Below are 18567 nucleotides of genomic sequence, written 5' to 3'. Positions count from 1 at the left end.
TGTAAGAAAAAGACAAGTAAAGTAGAGCCCACAAGAAAATATTACCCCCTGCTGCGTTAGTGTCGTAACATATGTAGGGTTAAAAATAATTAGTAGTTAAATGATACATCCTATATTAGATTAAACCGATTTGAAAAAAATCTTGCATTTACAACGTTAAAAATAACTGAAAAGAATGTTTTGTATATAGATACACTGGAAATCACATGTTTTCAGTTAGATCAGAGAAAGAGATTACAGATTTGAACGATCGGTACAGTTGGTAGTGATTTTTTCAATAATAGCACCTTAGTCAGGTGTTAATAACAACACAAAAAATAAACGAGAACTTCAAGAAACAACTTGTCTTAGTCCATTCTCGTGTATAAGTTTACATCTAAAGTGGACACTAGGAATGTCTGTTTGTTTGTTTTGAATTTCGCGCAAAGCTGCTTGTGGGCTATCTGCACTAGCCGTCCCTAATTTAGCAGTGTAAGACTAGAGGGAAGGCAGCTAGTCATCGCCACCAACCGCCAACTCTTGGGCTATTCTTTTACCAGCAAATAGTGGAACTGACCGTCACATTATAACGTCTCCTGGTGTGACAGGAATTCAAATCCGCGACCCTCAAATTACGAGTTGAGTGCCCTAACCACCTGGCCAAGCCTGGTTAGACACGTACATACCTATGTGTATAGTAAAATAAAGAAATTAGCTTCTGAAAGCCAACGTGTGTTATTCAATAAGGATAGAATTTTCCCTTTAAGCAATCTGTGGCGTTTCATGCCTTCTTCTAATAAAGTTTACAACAACACTTGATGCAGTGTAGTTAACATTACTAATCATAAAGATGTCTCATACGCATACTCATATGTACACATATACGTAGAGACAACAAGATGTCTCAATAGCAAAATCTACACGGATAAATCATTTTCTGTGTTATGCAAATTGGGTACACCTTAAATGTATTAGTCATGACAACTTGTGTTATCAAGTTGGATAATAGAGTTAAGCGTAGCGTCGTTTTTTTCGAGTACTGATATATTGTTTCGTCACTTCAGACTTTGTGTCAATCTCATTCTATCGGTTTCGCAACATCTACTAGAACGCTAAGTTAACACGTCATAAGTAACACGAATGCGATTATTTTATTAACAAAGACACTGCATAACGGTTTGGTTCTGATAACACGTGCTTTTAATAAAACGTCGCTCACGGATCGTTAGTTAAGTAGTTATTTTACCAAAAATTTCTCTTAGACCAATTATTGGTACTTGATAAAGTCAAGTTATTGAATAAACAACCAGATACTGAGAAACGTGATAACGTAGAAAGTTAACTCGTCACCCTTTACAGTGCATTCATGTTATTAATAATGAACTGTAATTTAGTCACATAGAGGTTTCTATAATAATTATATTTGATATTTTTTTAATACATTTTACAAATAATTGCAGTAATAAAGTAGGAAATTTATTACAGCAAAATAAATTCATGTGCAGTAAATCAATATCAATATATAACTAAAAAGAAAAGGTGTGATTTATAGGTAAACATTAAGCTGCACTATGGGCTGTTTGTGCTTTGCCCACTACAGGCATCGAACGCAAAAGAAACTTGACAGGGATTTAGTTTAGAGAGAGTGAAGTCTGAAGAATTCTCACCCCAATATGGGTGATCAGAAACATTGTGGTTTCTCTCACATTAAAGATTATTTAACTGTGCTTGGAAATTTGCCTCTATTTAACTATTACTTATTTAAGGTGATGAAGTACAGTGGGGCATTATAAAATGACGGGTGAGAAAGGGGGGAGCGAGACAAAGGCGGCACCGGAGAAGTGAGTCAGGCCGGAGCAGATATCAAAGTAAAACGACCCGATTTAGGGCTCGGCATTAGTGTTTTCTTGGCTGGAATCGATCCAATGCCTGAGATTTGGATGTAGGGGAACGGGAGTGTCCCGAAAAAACCCACTTTCACAGGAGAAGCGCCGAACGCTTTACCTGTCCTGTGCCCGGATCTGAAAGGAAATACATGCAAATATAAACATTTATTCACTATTCACCTTATCTGTGATTATGTATTTTGTTGAATGATTTGTGATTGTTGAAATATGTTATATGGTGAAATGTATTTTGTAGGTGCACTGGATAATTTACATAGTGATGCAGTTAGTTGATTTCTATGTTTTGTTTTTAAGTAATATTTGTATGATATTTCTGTGAGCCTGTTACTAAGGGTGAGTAGGTTGCTGATTTTGTGTACATAGTTTACAGGTGTGTACGATGGTAGTCGGTTAGCTGCTCTTAATATTTTATTTTGTTATATTTGGATTTTTTGTAGTGTGTTGTTAGACGTTGTATGTGATATGACATTCATATTCTATAAACGAACTGATGTAAGCCTTGTATATTTGGATGATGGTCTCTGGTGAGCAGTTTGAGTGTTTGCTAGCTGTGGTCATCAAATGTGAAATGCGTTTTTTAATGGATAAGTGTATGTTGTTAACATGTGTTTGCCATGTTAATCTTGAGTCGAAAGTGATACCAAAGAATGTGATAGGCGTATTGCAGAGTGAGATGTTAACTTATTCCAGAAATTTTCTATTTTAATTTTCCATAAAAAGTGATTGCTTCCTTTTTTGATGGACATAAAACCACTCTCCACTTGTTGCACCAGTTCCAGACTCGATTTAGGTATCGAAAGTCGGTGTCTAACGTTTTAAGTCCACAGGCATATCGCTGTGCCACTAGTGAGCAAAACCTTGGTTTCAACCCAGTTTTTAGCGTTATAAACCTTCAGATATATTGCTGAGACACTGGGGGCCTTGAATGAAAAACCAGGAGCCGCTAACTAGTCTAGTTTATATATATATAAAATCACGACTCTAAATAAGTGGGGTGAACTTTAACATCAATCAGATATTATTATAATAAATATATAAATCTCCTTATTTTTATTATCATGATGCTTATACATTTTAACTCCAAAATTATTCAAAAGATAAGTTATAGGAAGTTAAATACAAACTTATTCTTTCCACGCAATGGGGCCCGGCATGGCCAAGCGTGTTAAGGCGTGCGACTCGTAATCTGAGGGTCGTGGGTTCACATCCCAGTCGCGCCAAACATGCTCGCCCTTTCAGCGTGACGGTCAATCCCACTATTCGTTGTTAAAGGAGTAGCTCAAGAGATGGCGGTGGGTGGTGATGACTAGCTGCCTTCCCTCTAGTCTTACACTGCTAAATTAGGGACGGCTAGCACAGGTAGCCCTCGAGTAGCTTTGTGCGAAATTCAAAACAAACAAACAACTCAATGGATACATTTTAGGTGCCCCGAGTGGCACATCTGTATGTCTGCAGACTTACAACACTAGAAACAAGATTTCTAGACCTGTGATGGGCACCGTGTAGCTTTGTGCTTAATTTCAAACAAATAAACGAAAATTTCTTGAGTAGTATTGACCTGATAAATATAAAAACACTTGCGTCAAGTTGTGAATCTGCCCATATTTCGAACATAGAATAACAGTATAAATGATATACAACAGGGGTAACGCAGTCAGAGTGGACGATATCATTGTTATGTTTTGCTTAATATTATAACGCAAAAGACGAAAGTGAGGATCTAATGCGTGGTTAATAATGTAAACGCATTAGATTTTCCTTGCCTTTATTTATGTCTCTATCTCAGAAGAAGATTTAGGTCCGAAACTGTAAATATACTATTTCAAGTTAACGTACATTCAAAACATCAGTTTTTTAAATAAGTAACCCAAAGCTTTCCAGTACATATTCTTAATTTACTCTTTAAAATTAACTTAGGTCCAAAAAACTTAATTTTCAGATAAGAAACAAAAAAAACAAATCACATTAATTTGATGGTATCTACTTTTCCAAGTTAACTTAGGATCAACACATAAATTTCCAGATAAGGAACATTATGTTCCTAAAAATTATAAGCTAAATGTAATCTTTCAAATTATTTATGTCTTTATGAAAGATTGGTCCGTTTTAAATTTCGCGCAAAGCTACACGAGGGATATCTGGGCCAGCCGTCCCTAATTTAGCAGTGTCAGACTAGAGGGAAGGGAGCCAGTCATCATCACCCATCGCCAACTCTTGGGCTACTCTTTTGCCAACGAATAGTGGGATTGACCGTCACATTATAACGCTCCCACGGCTGAAAGGGCGAGCATGTTTGGTACGACGGGGATTCAAACCCGCGATCCTCAGATTACGATTAGAGTGCCTTAACCACCTGGCCATTTCGGTTCTCTTTATTAAAGAGGTTTATAATATATCAGACATAAGTTTACGGATAATACCTTTTTTTAGTTGTATCAGACGTGCTCTGAATGAAATAGCTAAACACTTGTAAAACTTTTGAGAAAACACTGTTTTGTTATGCTAAAAGCAGGAAAAATCTACTAGCAATGTTGGTATTTAATGCTGAATCCAAAATCACAAAACTTAAACAAAATTTCACATCCAACTTCTTAAGTTTCATGCCGACTGTTACAAGACAGTTAGCACATAATATTAAAGAGAAAAAAAGAATGTTTTTATGACACTGCAATATGTTGTAAGTTAAAAAAGTCGAGATCGTGCTACTGGTACATTATCTTGGTTTTCATTCAATTATAACGCCTAATGTCAGTCACGAGCTAGGTGTGGTGATGCGTCCTCTACTGGTGTGTGTTCGTTAAATAGTTACCCTCTCGCATTCAGTTATCCAAACAAGGCTGGGGCAGCGCCCGACCAATGACATACTGACCTGAAACTTGGAAAGCAACAGAAGTAGTACACCTGAGGTTACTTTAGAACATTTTTTTCTATTTGCAGTTCATTAAGATCGTTTTGGTTTTCCTCTTCAGAGTGCTATTGATAAATGTACCGTTTTAAATATGCTTTCTAAATTTAGATATTTGTATGGCTTATAAAGATTTAAATCAAGTATTCAGGCGCACTAATAGGCTACTGTTTGGTATTTTACCTATTATCTAACTGAAACGTCTCATGCACAGGTGAACTACTAGTAAGTCAGGTCATATTTACAGAATTACATGTTTTCCATTGGGACTTTTGTTTTGTGTTAAAATAGTTAAATCTTCTTGACAAATAGTAGTTTGGTTTGTTTTGATTATCGCGCAAAACTACACGAGGGCTATCTGCGCTAGCCGTCCCTACTTTAGCAGCGTAAGACTAGAGGGAAGGCAGCTAGTCAACACCACCCACCGCCAACTCTTGGGCTACTCGTTTACCAACGAATAGTGAGTTTGACTGTCACATTATAACGCCCCCACGGCTGAAAGGGCGAGCACGTTTGGTCTTACGGGGATCGAACCAACGACTTTCAAATTACGAGTCGAGTGCCTTAACCATCTGGCCATGCCGGCCCGAACACAGTACTAATCCGTTTGTTTTACATCATAAAACTTTAGCATGTATCTGACCTATGCCAAACGAAGTCTGAGAAGGAGAGAATAATATTTCTATTAATTGAGTTATTTTTCGTTTCAGGTGATGTGGCAAACTTTCAAACATTATTATTTGAAATAAAAATTACTAGATAACTGCCTCAGCTAGGTAGACATAAATTGAAATAATTGCTACATGCCGTTAGCGCTAGGATCAGTATGTTAACAAGTGTGAAATATTTTTAAATATAAAACTTTGGAAGTAGAAATGGGAACACCAAAATGTAAGGAAACAAGGTATGAATTGGTGGGTTGACATTACAACACTTAAAAGGTGGTTTTTGAAACATTGCAACCTGAAAGTTCCACCGTCTTCCCCATTTCTACTTCGTGTGCTTTTTGTAAATTGGTAATTGTTAAAACTAAATGAATGATGCACATAACTAAATTTATCTGTTGTATACTTTGTTTCTGCATCCAAATAGAGATACATATATGTAATCAAATTATGTGACCCTAACATAATTCACATCATTAGGGATATGTTTGATGTCGATCGTGCGACAGGAAACAAAAGTGGTTATATTTTATTTATGAGAGACGTTATAGCTGGGAATCAGTTAGCTAACAAAGTATACGTTTCTAAAGTATCTTCTTAAATGGATAAGAAAGCATTGTTTAATTAGTTTGGTGCCTTTGCTGTTATCGATACTTTTGGCCGTAATCCCAATAATACCTTACAAGGTTTAGATATCTTAGGAGATCTAAGTTAGTCCTAAATGCATATATTAAGATGACAATGTAAAACAAACGTTATAATAAGAGAATAATAATTAACAGTAAACAAAAGAAAAGATGATGACATTCATTATAATACATAGTGTAACCAATGCTGTTAATGAAAATAACAATAAATGATATATTATTGCTTAATATATCGAAACGTTTGCGAAACATAAGACGTAAGTAAAGAATCTGTTTACTGGGGTTGTTAGCTTCTTGTTTTTTCCAAGTTTTTCAGTTCAGCGTCCGCCACTACACTTGACACGCTTACTTTTTCGGAGCTACTTCCCTTAGGTTATTTTGAAAGCCATATTGAAGTAGGTTTCAAACTTTTGTCAATAAAACTTTGAAAGCGGATGCACACTGAATTTCCCTCTTTATATTTATACACTGAGAAGAAGAATGCTTGCATCAACATTTTTTTATTGCTGATCAAATATTGGCGATAGATAAAGTGTCAACATTTTTCTGGACATTTTCAAGTTAAAAGTAGGCAGGGGTGAAGTGAAATTTTAATGACCTGTTGCTATGGGTGCATAATGTTCGACATAAAGTAAAACATTTGTTCTTATTGTGAAGGAAAGCAATAAATATGTGTGTGTAATGCTTAATGAGCGAACTACATAAACAGAAAAAGAACTACAACAGTTTCGCCTCTTCTTCGCCATTTTAATTTTGGTTACGAAACTCCCGTTTTATTTGATTATTGTGTTTAATAAACTTATTGAGATTAGTTTTCAGTTCATTCTTATGTTCAAATTTTTCTTAAAGGAAGTAACGGAATATTGGCGGACTCTACGTGACAACGTCTGGATAAACTATGTGACTGTAGGTGTTTGTTTGTTTTAATTTCGCGCAAAGCTACACGAGGGCTATCTGCGGTAGCCGTCCCTAATTTAGCAGTGTAAGGTTAGAAGGAAGGCAGCTAGTCATCACCACCCACCGCAAACTCTTGGGCCACTCTTTTACCAACGAACAGTGGGATTAACCGTCACATTATAATGCCCCCACGGTTGAAAGGGTGGGCATGTTTTATATGAGAGGGATTCGAACTAACTAATTTCGAGTCCAGTGCTTTAACCACCTGGTCATGCCGGGTCTGACTGTAGGTGAAATAGAATTTTGAATTATTTGTAGCTTCTAGATGTTATAGTTGGAGACATTAAAAATTCACAGGACATGCTTATTCAATGTTAATGTAATTAATGTTTTATAAATTACTTAGTAAATCTTCTGCGGTCAGCTAGACTTCTGACATTGTTGGTTCTTTTTCAAATTTAAGCTATAATTAACTCTATGTTTAATCTATGTTTGGTATCTTAGTTAGGTTCGGCACACAGATTTAACTGACGTGGATATTTCCATCTGGGTTCCATAAAGATTTACTTTTAGAAGTTATTTAATAAGACTATTTGATGATTTTGAAATGCAGATTATCTGGGAGTTTGTTTTAATGCTCTACTAATTACATTATTCTTATATTTGGCTTGAAATAGTTTGAAGTAATTTGAAGCCAAAAGGGTATCTGGAGAAAACTTATAAATAACCACACTATCAAAAAATCGTTACTGACTTTTGTCAGTGAGAGACTCGCGATAGGGCTGAGAAATATAATAAATAATATGGGGATAATTTCCCTTATTTGCAAGGCTAATTTAGAGTGCGCTAACTGTTTCAAATTAATATCGATTAATTAATGGGTATTTGGTTACGGAAGACTGCATGTAGTTTGAATTCATGGTCACTGTTGTTGTTCTAAGGGTGAATGATCATTTGCCAAATGGTTTGTTTTCCTAAGTTTAATACGATGTGTGTTTTGTTTATAGCAAAGCCACATCGGCCTATCTGATGAGTTTACCGAGGGGAATCGAACCCATGATTTTAGTATTGTAAGTCCGTAGACTTACCGCTGTATCATCGACGGACTTAATGTGATGTTATCTCAATACTGTGAACATATAAGTAATCGAATTTGAAAAACAGTTATCATACATGTGAGCTTAAACAAATATATTATTTGTAGTTATTTTTGTTGAACTAATAACTAATATATTTACTGATATTATTCATGGTTCTTCAAAATTAAACACTTTAAATATACAGAAATAAAGTGTGAGAAATGAAATTAAAATAACTTGAACGTAAAATATTATAATATCAGTTTCTGTAAAATATTGTAACTGTTTGACTTTCGTTTAAGTACAAAATAAATAAAAGTTCTGACAAAGAGAAAAGTAGTTTTGCAGGTTAAAGTTCGTTTTTTATTGGCAACTATTTTATTAATACGAATTTATTTACTGTAGATTATACGACCTGTATAAGTTGTATTGGAATTTATTAACTGCAAATTAAATAAAAAACTTAATAGTTTAAACAGGTTAAACTGAAAGTCTGTTTTTGAAAATTCTTCACGATAAACAAATTTACAAAAAATGAATAATTTCCCACTCAGCAATTTTAATATCAAACATATATTCCAACTTTATAAAGTTGAGTTATTTCTTTCAATACATGTATTGTCATTTATATTGATAGACCAACTTGACATAATTGTAAACAAGCAAGACGAAGTATTTGTCATGATAATTTATCATATGAGTCTGCAAATGTTGCATGTAGGTTTACAGATTTGACTGAAACCATCTTAAACCAAGGAAGAACTGATCATGAAACAAGTAAGTTTTTGACCAGGTAGACTTGGATTTGAAAATTATTGTGCTGTGTTTAAATAATACAAAAAGTGTAGAATAATATGATGTACAAGTTAAATAACTCCGTCCACATTAGTCAAAACTGTATTATAGCATGATGGATAATTTTATATCCATTCAAATACGAACATATCTATTATTAGATGGACAAAAGTGATTAATTAAACTACAGTTATGATTGTACATACAAAATGTATCAAGCAATATCTTTATTCAGACGTTTCGTGTAGATGTTACCACGAATAAGTATATTTAATAGGCTAAGCCTGGTATAATGGTTTTATTTAGCACACCGCGCTGTGGACTGGAAGATCCAAGGTTCGAGCTCGCGATATTCCGCTAAACACCTTCCATAGTTATGGATGTCTTACAGATTTGACAGTTAATCTCGTTACTCGGTTATGAATACTTAAATAGGCGACTAGTGCCCTCATCCTTTTAGCAGTTCTAAATTAGGAGTCCTCCGGTGGGTTAGAAATAAGTTTACAGGCTGAGAACGATAAAATCCAGGGTTAGATTTCCCGCGTTGGACAGCTCGCAGATAGACCATTATACGTCTTTGGGCTGGAAAGAAACCGATCAAATAAGTTAGGGACAGATATATTTGAACTACGTGGTATCTCTGATCTGGACGTTTTAGTCAGTGTGCCTTGAAATGATATATCTGTGACCTTATATAATTTCTCCAAGTTTTTATTAAGTAGTCGTTTTTAAATATACAAAATATAAAACATAATTTTAAACTTCAGTAGAGAACCAGACTTAGTGATCTGAGGAATCAGTATCGCTGAAATTGCTTTCACTGCTAGATTCTTATCTCTATGGTTTATTGTTCCACGTACTAAGAATGGTCTAACAATGTGTTGTACGAGTTTCTAGGTTTGATGTTTCTATTTGTAAGATAATTCAAGCAGTTTTTTAAATATAAATCAAAAAGTTCTTTGAAGGTCATGAAGTTACAGAAATAGTGAGTGTGTACTTTCTGTCCTCATTTTACTTTCTTTGGACATACTAAGGACCGGTGTACAACATACGGTGACACGAAATGTTGTATCACGTAGATGAATTGTGTAATATAGTTTAGTTTTCTATACACGGAAAATGTGATACTGATCAAGTAGTGTGTTTTGGCAAAACATTAGTTATTAATTAAAGTAACTAAGATTTATAGAGCAGTAAATGTTTTAAGTAAATTTATTCGTAATCATTTCGGTTTTCATATTAATTTTACTGTGTTAATGATAGTAAAATGTATGTTGGATTTGAATAAAAATATAAAGCCCGATTTGACCCCCATTAAAACCAAGCACTGTAGTTAGTGCTGTGGAACTTTAAGCAGAGTGAACATAGTAGGTTTGATAAATTTAATGGACTGCAATCTCCTGTCGAAAAAAAAGAAGTCTCGTTTCGACTTTTGTACTGAGGTCTCAGAAAACAAGTCCAAATGTTATCTCACTTTCTTCCAACAACAGTGTTAATTCTTTCTTGTTTAGTATGACCTACCAAACATTTTTATCTTTTTCTACTATCATGAATGTATCTCCACGTAGAGACTACCGACTTAAGTCAGGTAAGTATATTCTTTTTTTTTTTTTCAATTTCGGCATTTTGGGTGACTCTTCTAATGCTAAAATTTGAGGTTCGATCTCTGAGATAGAAACAGCGTATATATTTTATTGTGTAGCTCTGTGCCAACAAAATAACAAAACACTAGAAAAAAACACTGCGAAAAATACATACATGAACACAAGTTTTCTCTTATGTACGGTGTTCTTAGTAATTCGTTTTTCGTTAATGTAATTGATTTAGCTTTGATATTTTAGTCATCTTTTTCTAGAAGCTTATTATATTTGGGAGAACTGTCGGAAATTCAGCTTTGACATTTTACATATCTGAATGATACTAGAACAAACTTTCAGTATAGCTGATGTTTCTAACATAATATTAAAATATTGCTTTTCTAGAAGCTGTGTTCCGAATTGCTAAAAATGGATCAGTTGCAAAAATAAACCGATTATAATAATTAGTACATTTTAAGAAAATAGTTTGATGCTTCAGTCTTATTTTTTGTAAAATAACTTATTTCAAATCTACTTCTTCGATACTGACAAAAATATATCTTAAAAACTATTACCATTACCAGTATAACTAGTGTATGTGTTTTTTTATAGCAAAGCCACATAAGACTGATTTTAGTGTTGTAAATCCGTTGACTCACCGCTGTACTAGCGGGGGCCGTATAACTAGTTTCCCAGTGGCCCAAGTGTAAGTGTGCTTTCATCGGGTTCCGATACCAGTTGTGGGAAGGGATTAGATAGTTCATGATGAAGCTTCGTTCTTAATAAGACGTGAACTTATGGTTCAACTGGACTTAGAGTTTCGTTTTATGCTTCAAATTTACAAAATAATTTGCTTATTTCAGAATTTCTCGCAAAACTAAACAAATGGTTATCTGTGTATGGCCGACGGCAGTTTTAATTGATACACTAGAGAGACTATAGCTAGTCAACACCACCTACCTCCAACTCTTGGCTAGTCTTTATCTGATCGAATAGTGGGACGTGCTCCAGAATGCAGAGAACATATTTGTATCATGAATCTACGAATTTGTGGATTTACAGCCTGGGCGCACTAATCACAATGTCGCACTCGTCCAGTAACAGACGAAAATTGAATTGTATCACAACTTTTAAAGATGTAATGTTTTCGGAGCTGTCACACTTTGTGAAACAAAGATCTTTAATTTTTCATGTACAAATTAAAGACAGTACAATTGATTATTTTATTTTGCACATAATATATATATATATATTTATTATTTAAATCCTGCCCAGTTTCGGCTGTTGAACGTGAAAATAAGAAGTTAGGATACTCACCGTTTTACCAGTAGAATGTGTATGCCTGTGACACCTCGCTGCACAATGTAACTGAATTATAAAAGATTGTGTTACTGTTTCTTTGTTTTTGAATTTCGCACAAAGCTACCCGAGGGCTATCTGTGCTAGCCGTCCCTAATTTAGCAGTGTAAGACTAGAGGGAAGGCAGCTAGTCATCACCACCCACCGCCAACTCTTGGGCTACTCTTTTACCAACGAATAGTGGGATTGACCGTAACACTATAAAGTCCCCACGGCTGAAAGGGCAAACATGTTTGGCGCGACCGGGATTTGAACCCGCGACCTTCAGATTACGAGTCGCACATCATAACACGCTTGGCCATGCCGGGCCTTGTGTCACTGACATAAATGGTGTGTCATAAATGATTTTATTTACGTCTTTTTAGATTGTTTATTTTGAATAGGGGGATTGATCGTGACACAATAACACCTCCACGGCTGAGAGGGTGAGCATGTTTGGTGTGACAGAGATTCGAATCTGCGACTCTCAGAATACGAGTCGAGCGCTCTAACTACCTGGCCACGCCGTGCCCACGTGTTTTTAGACGTTTTGTACAAAGCTGGGCCTTTCCAAATTTTAATCTGATAGATAAGAATATCAACCCCACAGCATGATTGTCAACCTTTCGGCTGCGCTTTTTCTGACTAATTAGTGGAATTTGCTCGTCACAGCCTTAAAGTACGCAGCGCTTTTTAACAACGACGGGAAGCAATCCAACGAGATTCCCAATTCAAGCACGCCAACCAGATAGCTCACCCAGCCTTCCTTAATTTCGAAGTAAATATTAATTAAACCTCTATTTTGGTCACACGAGGCTGAAGGGATTGTAATAACACCGACTCTGGAAGACCTGTTGGTATGTTGGAGGTAACGGTGTCCGAACTGTAAGCTTAGTGTTAGGGCGCTCGACTCGCAAATATGAGGGCCGCAAGTTCGAATCCACTTTATACTATGTACTTGGTCGGATACCAACGTATAAAAATTCTTGACTTAAAACAGTACCAACCGACCCAAGGTAGAGGAGATCAAGATGGTTGTGACTGAAATACGAAGGTCTATAAAACTCAACTCGGGTAATATGTATGAAACACTATGATTTATTATTCACTTTTAATATTTTGTTCTTTTTTATATGGTATCCTGAGCTACTTCCAGCAAGAATTGGTAACTATGTGAGATATTCGTGATGGAGAGTTTCTATACAACAAGTAATTTCAATATCTAAACTGTTAGAAATATTGGTTAACGCATTTGGAGCTAAACTTAAATCCTATACTAATGACAAAGTATAGATTTGGTAAAGTATAATTTAGATATATATGTATTTATGCAAGTCATTTAAAACATTTCTTTGTTCATTTCTAACCTTGACGTAGCAGCTCACAGAATACCTCTGAATTTGTTTTTTCTCCAAGTACATACTTTTAGTTCATACCTCCATCTCGTGATCGATTTAAGACCTAATTACAGTCGAAGATATTGAGGATTATTTCTTGTTTACAACTGAAGCAAGGTTTTTCTCATGTAATATTGGTATACAATTTTTCTACTTTTTGCAAAAGGAAAATCCATTTTAGTGATTTATAAAACTTATAGAACCAGGAACTCTCACACAAGACCATGATATTAGTGTTTTCAGTAAAGAATGAACATAGAAATCGGAAAGACGTGCACTGATTTGAATTTTATGTTCACTGTTTGATACCAACGAGCAGAATATTGTTTTCATTGTTGAGTTAACGGTTGAAATGTAGCAAAGGATGATATGCATGTTACATCAATTAGCCAACAGTTAAATGTTAATAGAAGGAAATGTACACTAACAGTAAAACAGTAAGTTACTACATATATTTTCGCAAGGTCCCAGAAAGAGTTCTGTTTCAAGAGTGAATAAAATCAAGACTAACAACAACAAATACTTTTTGTTTTGAAGTTTGTGATGTTATGTTGTAGCCTATGAGGTGCACAATTCTTCACGTGATTCATGACATGCGCACGTTTTATTAACGTCATGAGAAAGGAAATTGCAACATTAACCTTCCCTTATGTGTAATGTCGTTTTAGTGTCTACTGACTAACTGCCAGCCCGCTACTGTAAAATTGTACGAGTAGTTAAAAAAGGCAACCTTTTGAGGAAACGAATGATTTGAACTTAAAATTAAATAAATAATTTAAACACAACATTTTACTTTACACAATTAAAAAATATTCAATGAAGCTCTCAACAGCCTCTATTTAAAACAGGGCCCGGCATGGCCATGTGGTTAAGGCACTCGACTCGTAATCTGAGGGTCGCGGGTTCAAATCCCCGTCACACAAAACATGCTCGCCCTTTCAGCCGTGGGAGCGTAATAATGTGATGGTCAATCACACTATTCGTTGGTAACAGAATAGCCCAAGAGCTGGCGGTGGGTGATGATGACTAGCTGCCTTCCCTCTTGTCTTACACTGCTAAATTAGGGACGGCTAGCGCAGACAGCCCTCGAGTAGCTTTGCGCGAAATTCAAAACAAACCAATATATGTAAAGCGGTACATGATTCGATGTTTTCTAGTCTTCTAAGTAATATTTAGGAGTACCTAGCATGACTAGGTTTTCAATATTTATATACTGGTTACAAGTGATGTGATATTAGTTTCCCAGTTATGCTCATAACTTTTTGGCCAACCTTTACAATGGATCACGACATATACCAATTCAATGACTAGCTGGGTCCTCATCTCTGCTTTATAGTAATTCATATTTTCTACGTCTTACTATATCCAATATTTTTGGATATATAATAGTCACAGTGTGATATTTAGAATTATACTTTTGTCTGGCAAATATGTGTCTTGTTGCTTTCATATGTTATGATATAGCTGTTCCTTACATAATTATTATGTTCTTGCACTCTGTCTTTTAAGCTCTTTTTACTTTGACTGACACAAATACAACCGAATTCATATTATATTTGATAAAACTCAGTTTTATTTTTGGTGTCCCTAACATTTGTTTATTCTTTTTCATTAGTTTAAAGATAGGATACAACTGAACCTTTTAATCATGAAATATAAAGTTCTTGTTTGAGTTTTTCTCATAGACAGATTTGAACACAATAATTTTAACTGCTATTTAAGCATTATTCAATTTATTAAAAGTTTTATCTGTAATATCTGGTTTAACTCCTATTTTAATCGCTGCGTATTTGATTACTAACAACTTATTGATTAAATCTTCTTGGAGATTGACCCGGTATGGCCAGGTGGGTTAAGGCGTAATCTGAGGCGTAATCGACTCGTAATCTGAGGGTCGCGGGTTCGAAACCTGGTTGCACCAAACATGCTCGCCCTTTCAGTCGTAGGGGCGTTATAATGTTTCGATGAATCCCACTATTCGTTGGTAAAAGAGTAGCCCAAGAGTTGGCGGTGGGTGGTGATGACTAGCTGCCTTCCCTCTAGTCTTACACTGCTAAATTAGGGACGACTAGTGCAGACAGCCCTTGAGTAGCTTTGTGCGAAATCCAAAACAAATAAACAAAACTTCTTGGAGAAAACTTATTTTCAAAGTTCTGCAAACATAAGTACGGTTCGCAAAATTTTCGTATCTTCTTATATGACATTATTTTTGAGGTGTCGGTGTGTGTTTTCTTATAGAAAAGCCATATCGCGCTATCTGCTGAGCCCACCGAGGGATATCGAATCCCTAATTTTAGCATTGTAAATCCGTAGAGATACCGTTGTACTAGCGGGGTGCTGAGGTGTCGGCATCACAACAGCAAAAGTTTATAATTAACTAATATTTTAAAGCATAATCTTTATATATTGTTTAGAACAACATCGACAGAAGTTAAATGATTATTTCCTTCAATTTCATGTGTAAACTAGATTGGTGAGTTAATACAAATTAAACAATTAACAAATTATTTTACCATACTGTTGTCATGATGCCACATTAAGAATGTGTAATCTGCAGACCTTATCCAATCCTGTGGCTTAAATTTTAATTTTTTTTTACATTACCTAAACATCAGTTTTTATACACATCCACCTACAAGTGACAGGTGGGGCTCTACAGCTGATCCTTTCTTTTGTTTGTGATACTTATGATTAACTTAAAGAAATAAGTATAAAAATATGCCATTCAGAAACTGTCAGAGTGTAATTTAGTTGTATTAGTGTATATCTTTTTACAGAATAAAAATCAGAAAAATGTAATTTCCTCGCATGAAAACAGTTTCCACTGAAACAGCTTCGGTGTTATGTTTATTGTGATAGGACCAAGCCCAGGGTGTTCATGATGAGTTCTATGATCTTTTGTTTGTTCGTGAATGAAATGTATAGGATGTAATGTGCATGATGATGAAGAAGAAGGCATGTTGTTAAAATGTATTAATTAGAAACACAATATATAAACAATCAAACAATGAAGTGGAACTAAAGGAAAGGGAGGATAGAAAACACAAAAAGAACGGAACTTATTTACAGAAGAAGGCCATATAGGACTAGCTAACTCATTAACAGAAGAAGGCCATATAGGACTAGCTAACTCATTAACAGAAGAAGGCCATATAGGACTAGCTAACTCATTAACAGGAGAAGGCCATAGAGGACTAGCTAACTCATTAACAGGAGAAGGCCATAGAGGACTAGCTAACTCATTAACAGGAGAAGGCCACATAGGACTAGCTAACTCATTAACAGGAGAAGGCAATATAGGACTAGCTAACTCATTAACAGAAGAAGGCCATATAGGACTAGCTAACTCATTAACAGGAGAAGGCCATATAGGACTAGCTAACTCATTAACAGAAGAAGGCCATATAGGACTAGCTAACTCATTAACAGGAGAAGGCCATATAGGACTAGCTAACTCATTAACAGGAGAAGGCCATAGAGGACTAGCTAACTCATTAACAGGAGAAGGCCATATAAGACTAGCTAACTCATTAACAGAAGAAGGCCACATAGGACTAGCTAACTCATTAACAGAAGAAGGCCACATAGGGCTAGCTAACTCATTAACAGAAGAAGGCCACATAGGACTAGCTAACTCATTAACAGGAAAAGGCAATATAGGACTAGCTAACTCATTAACAGGAGAAGGCAATACAGGACTAACTAATTCATCAACAGGAGAAGGCAATACAGGACTAACTAATTCATCAACAGGAGAAGGCAATACAGGATTAACTAACTTATTAAGAGGAGAAGGTACTACAGGATTAACTAACTCACCAATAGGAAAAGACTAACTAGGATTGATTCATGTATGTATACTCACCTTCCTGTGACAGCTATGGGTACCGACCCTGTGGCAGTTCCTGAAACATTCAGTTCATGTTTGTTGTTACCAGCTCTCCCAGATGTTATTGACCCTTAAAAGTAGCACACGAAACAACGTCCTTTGGATGACCTAGCTCCAGACTACGTGAATCAAACCAGTTCTTAAGTCAAGTGCGAGAACATGCAGAAATCCTACATCACTTTCTTTCCACAAGCTTCTATCGATCCAATGGAGTTGTTGTAATTTCCGAAGATTAAGATGCCAATGAGAAATGATATTATCATTACTTTAAAAACATATATTTTAAACGTGAACACAGAGTTTGATATTTGAAATAAAATTACGAAGGGTAGTTTGCAAGATTATTGATTATATGGCACAAGGAAAAAAACCTACGGCGTTAGTTTGTTTGAAGCCATAAATGAACTCCTCCTCTTAAGTTCTTTTTTTTTTAGTCTTATTTAAAGTAATAGACATAAAGTACCTTTATAATGGACTAAGCATTTACATAATCCAGGTCCTTGTTTTGAAAAAATATTTTCAGTGTTTTTCCACACTCAGTAAAATCACTGGTTATTAGGCATTACTTTTGGGCCTATTATATTTTTAACACTGCATTTTATATCTGTTTTCTAATAGATTTTTAAGAAGTAGAGGAGTGTTTGTTTGTTTTTAGGGCACTGCTAATTGATTAAATCTTCTTGGAGACTTATTGTGCAAGGAATTAAACAACAGATTTAACACTACAACTTCGTAAGCATACCGCTTTCCTACTGGGGGGACAGAAATGGTATTGCAACGACATTATATTTACTGTATCCATTGTCTACGACGCGTTTTACTCAATCCAGAACTCATCAGTCATATTGTTGGAACATAACAAACAGAGCAGTGGTCAAAATAGCCAACAGCATGAAAATTCGTTATGTTGTTTGAAATATTTTAAAATCATTCACATACAGAGTCAGCGCAATTTGTTTGGTGTATACAGTATTATTAAACATAAAACATGAGAAAATACCAAATTATTTCTTATATACAGAAAAAAAAGAGGAAAAGAAACTTTACTGTTCATAAGTTAATTATTTTTGTAACGTGTTCTGTCGTTGGGCGGTTGCGATTTTGTTTTTGGACAACGTAGTAAAATAAAGAAAACGGAAAGTCCTCTCCACGTAAAATTATTGAATTAATTTATTTATTTTTGCAAAATTTACTAGAAGTTACGTTCATTGGTAAGCCTAACTTCACAAACAAAGTTGCAACACAAATTCGAAGACTAATATGCGTCTAACTTTCTTATAGATTTACTTGCAGAATTCGTCCGCTAACTAACGTACTAACTTATTATTACTATATATAATACTAACTTGATCAGACACACTAATTCTTATTGTCTAATTAAATAACTGACACTAAACTGGATAGTTCGCTGAGTCTGGTATTTATATACAGTGTAGTTTTCTATGCAATATAGGAAGTTTTCATATTCTACTGATTCCTTAATTCTTATGAA

General features: G+C 35.2%; 1 long non-coding RNA gene across 1 annotated transcript in view; it reads left to right on the top strand.

The window, feature by feature from the left end:
• The window catches only part of LOC143232327 (uncharacterized), a 54167-nt gene that overhangs the window by 1338 nt on the left and 34262 nt on the right, over positions 1-18567 (top strand). The window lies entirely within an intron of this gene.

The sequence above is a fragment of the Tachypleus tridentatus genome, chromosome 11 (assembly GCF_004210375.1).
Source record: "Tachypleus tridentatus isolate NWPU-2018 chromosome 11, ASM421037v1, whole genome shotgun sequence".
Classification (NCBI taxonomy): Eukaryota; Metazoa; Arthropoda; class Merostomata; order Xiphosura; family Limulidae; genus Tachypleus; species Tachypleus tridentatus.
This window is presented reverse-complemented; position numbering and strand designations above follow the sequence as displayed.